The sequence below is a fragment of the Apteryx rowi genome, unplaced genomic scaffold (assembly GCF_003343035.1).
Source record: "Apteryx rowi isolate R43461 unplaced genomic scaffold, aptRow1 scaffold_658, whole genome shotgun sequence".
NCBI lineage: Eukaryota > Metazoa > Chordata > Aves > Apterygiformes > Apterygidae > Apteryx > Apteryx rowi.
In genome coordinates, this window is record NW_020450936.1 from 219,702 (window position 1) to 224,102 (window position 4,401).

The window sequence follows — 4,401 nt, forward strand, 5'->3', positions numbered from 1 at the left end:
ATGGAAGAACAAACTGCTTTGTAGACAGCCTGGGCCTCTACAACAGTGGATTACAGCTGAAAAACAACTTTTCAATGGTTTTTAGATTGTACACAAAGTAACTGACAGACTTTACTAATGAGTACACTCCTTCCCACTCAGTAATAAAATATCTCATTCCCTTAAGGCAGCTCCACAATCCTGAGCTGCCAAAGACACTGGGGAAGGGGTCTGTCACAAACTGCTCGCTCATCTTCCTACTTAGTAAGTTATCCTGCTATCAAAGTGATGATCTATTGCCTCTGGTGCCTGCAAAGCTTGTAATTTTGCAAGGACAAAGTGACATATTTTGTCTTTACAGTGAAGGGTAAGATACTATTTGTGCCTCCTGGCTACAACTGGATTCTGCAGAATGCAGAATAAAACACATCCAGATCTGTACTACCATGAGTATCTAGCACCATGCTAGATAGGTATCATCTTAACAGCTGAACATGCAGCACCCACCCCTCTCTCCAGAACTCAAAACTGAGAATGCTTCCTCCTAAAGCAGAAGGATGAAGGACCTTAACTCCAAAACCTTTGTACTTGGTGCACAGCTCCTGAAAAAAGGTCTCTGCGACTCCCAGGTGAGCCAAAATGAGAACTAACACAAGAAAACAGAGCTGCCATTTCATAAGTTGGTAGTTCATGCCTATATTCCAGATGCAAAACTGCACGAGCCTGTTCAATTCAGCAGGAAATGGCCAACGTCCTTGCTTAATGCTGACCTGTGTATACAGTAAAACAGGAGGAACACAAAGGCTGTGCACAAATTACAGAATTTTATTCAAGATCCTAACCAGAGCTCTGTGTCATCAGAAAGGTAGAGAAATGTGTAAGATTACAGCTTGCCCCTGCATGTAGTTACACCCAGCACTCCACAAGCCTAAGAAAGACCAAAGAGAAAATTCCAGAAAAAGGGAGTCTCCATCTGGACATCTCCATCCAGACCAGTTGAATTGTTCTGCAGTCCTAGGGACAACAGCTCTTTGACTTACCATGTGCTAGCAAGTGCAGACAGCTTCCAGGGAAGAAAACAAAACCATCTTTGAAGTTTGATAAGCCAAATAAGAAACACCTACATTTTCAGAGAAGAAAAAAAGTAGTAATTAGCCTGAATGTCTTGGGTTTTGGTTTTAAAGGACTGCATCTTTCCAAGTTTCACCATATCAGGGGTTGGGAGCCCACTACCTGCAGGCAAGCTGTAGCTTGCAGTTTTACAGTCTGCAGCCACATTGATATATGTCAATTAACACAGGCAACAGTGCGGTGTATGAAAGATGTATTTGGCTTTCATAAAGTTGCTGATAAGAAACTCCGTTTCTCTTAGAAAGAACAGTGAAAACAAAGATATGCACACTGCTTTTTAAAAACTACACAAGACTATCAGAAGACAATCCAAACTGCAATTTTAGTGACCAACCATGGCACAAGCAGTAAGGATAACATTTTTCTCAACTCTAATGCAATTCCTTATTTTATGTTAGAATGAAAAACTTTATTTTTTCTCTGTTCAATAAAGACTGTAACAGCAAATAATTACTCCCTCAAGTTCTATGAACAATAAAGTGTACCAGCATTCTCTTAATACGCACACATTCTACACAGAATAAGTTGATGGCGTGCAAGTGCTTTCCGAGTGGCCATGATGGGATCATGGCACAGAAACAAGGTGCATACAAGTAAGAATGAGACAAGTCCTAAAACAATTTGCAAAAGCAAAAGTAACAGTGATTTCCAGATTCAAAGCAGTTACAGCACATTACAGAAAACTCATGCTCCACTGACTTTTCAGTCTCAATGTACAAATTAAAATCAATGCTATTTGCATTATCAATTCTGCCTTTCAGAATTTAACAACAGGTCTATGCTACATTCAAAGTATATTTAACATAATATGCATATGAAAAAGAATAATTCCGTGCAGGTGGCAATTTTACTCACTAGGTTGAAAGGTACCCTCTTAGAGGTGTTTTTAGAAAAGCAATTAATAATCTCTCTTAGAATTTTAGGCATCCTTCTCTCTAACAGAATATAATCTGATTAATAACACTCATTTCCTTATGATGCCTAGTTTTATCTTCCAGAAAAAAAGGGCTTTTAAAACCCTTATGCTGCAATGGAGAATAGTACAGAAAATATCTCCTGAAATTATACAAACGCATAGGTAGACATCACTGACAAATTCATTAGGTGAAAACTCAGAACTGCATCTGTAAAAATACAGAACCAGTTCTTTGGGTATACAATCAGCTAACTGCATGCTAACAATTGCATTAAGATATCTGGGCTTTCAAGAACATTTTTCAAGCAACAACCATAACCACATCTCCTACAAGCCACAGTTTGACAGGCAATTCTTTCAGCAGCAGCAATGCCTGCAGAAACAGCTCTTACCTCCTGCTCCCTGCCTCATGCTCCCTCCTCCTGTGCCACTGGCAGCCGTTTGCAGGACCACAGAGTACAACAAATCAGAATTAAAAGTAATCAATAACCAAAGAAGAAAAGGCTCTCTTGAACCTGTGTCAGCTCCCTGATGCAGTTCACCACCAGCCCCACAAATAGTTGTACTAGTACATCTCGGAGGGTGGCAGGGGGCTGCTTACGCAAGCACGGTTGTCTAAAGAACTGCATGCCAGATTTCTCCCTGAGGAAGCAATTGTGTTTGCACCAAAACATCTGAAAAATCTTCCCCCCTGTGCCCAATCCATGTGATCCTGGCCCAGGAATACAGATCTGGAATGGATCCCTGGGGGTCTCCTAGTCCCGTCTCTTGCAACGGCAGGCAAGTACCAACTGAACAAATTCTGTCAGTCAGGAAATCTTTTTTGTTAGGTCACTTGCTAGTTAAATGAGTATACAACTTACAGTTGAAGTGAATATACAACCTGGGGAAAAAAAGGTTTCTTAGCTTTCCTCTCTCTACACAGTAGCTAAGTCAGTTTTGATAAAGCTTTGTGAAATAAAGTTGCATGCTGCTATTTTTTCTTTCTTTGCCACTTCCGAAATTGAGTTTAAAGCAAAAGTTAATGATTGAATTTTAAAGTAATTAAAATGGAAGCACCTAGTAAAGTCCTGAAAAACTTTTAATTAAAATGCAGCTGCTATTATACTGCTGTAAAAACATATATAAAATATAATGCAAGAGAAAAATAGTATATAAAACAAAACAAACCCAAACCCCCAAAATGCACAAAATGAGTGATATATAACTACACACAATTTGTATGAAAAGCTGATTGTTACAGTTAATGATTTGAAGTGGGTAATAACACACCTCTAACCAAGGCATAATAGAATGACTCTGAGCAAAATGCAATCCTGTTGCACTTCATTAAGCTTCATGTTATCCCTGAATTTCCCAGTGCTAACGGAAATGTTTCTTCATTGCCTCTGCAGGAGCAGGCTACAACAACAAACAGACTCAGCTATTCCAACTAACTTGTTAACTTAATGAAATCAGCTCTGTCACAGGGCTATCTCACAAACCCAAATTCACCACCAATAACTAATTAACAACTTACATTTAGAGATATTAAACAGAACACTTAAAATAAATGAGTGGCAAATTAGTCCGAAAGTTCAAAATAAGGATAATACTTATTGCGTCTTCTGGCAGTTCTTTTTCACGAACAGTTCCCTGAACTGTGTCAGCCTATCTGTGAGCACAACATTTCCTGTAAGGTCTGGTGGTGATTTGGCATGTGTCACATGTGTCACACCTGGTTAAGCCCTGCAACAGACTACGTATTCTTCTGGATACGAATTACTTATACATCCCAGAAGAAGAATCAATGACATCTGGGATCGGGATCACTACGATTTGCATGGCTTACTGCTTCTGCAGAAGACCACACGCTTTCCGGCCCTTCATCGAACAGCCGCCGCCAGAGCTTTCAGAGCCGGCCCTGCGGGCAGCCAGCTCCATGCGCCGCCACGGCGCGCGAGGCCCTGGTAACGGCCGCGAGCACGGGCGCGAGGGCGTCACCTGCGGAGCAAAGCGTCACTCTCCCACCTCCGGCACGTCAGCAGCCGCCTCCGAAGTGACTTGGAGCAGGTATATTCTTCCCACTTAGGAAACAGAAAAGAGAATTAAGTTCTCTGGTGTCACCTAGGAACTTGAAACTGCTTATTTTGCTTTAGCTGGCTCACTGGCATCTTGTCTAAGCAGCAGCTTATATGTGTAGTTTCTCAATAACGTGGTTTACAGACTTTTTTTCTTACCCTTTGCAATTCTAGAGTCCACGACACAGGGAGCGCACGGAAGATCTCCGCTGAAACGCCGCCGGAGCGCCGCAAACCGCGGCCGCGCACGACGGGGCTGGCTGCACCGCCCCCCTCCGCGCACCGCCCGCGGGGCCCAGCCGCTCCCTCGCGGCC

General features: G+C 42.1%; 1 long non-coding RNA gene across 1 annotated transcript in view; it reads right to left on the bottom strand.

Moving 5' to 3' along the window:
* Positions 1-4,015: 4,015 nt before the first annotated feature.
* Positions 4,016-4,401, bottom strand: part of LOC112975236 — a 1,282-nt gene continuing 896 nt past the window's right edge. Inside the window, exon 3 of the long non-coding RNA XR_003256522.1 lies at positions 4,016-4,092. This is a non-coding gene — a long non-coding RNA (uncharacterized LOC112975236). The remainder of the gene's footprint in view (positions 4,093-4,401) is intronic.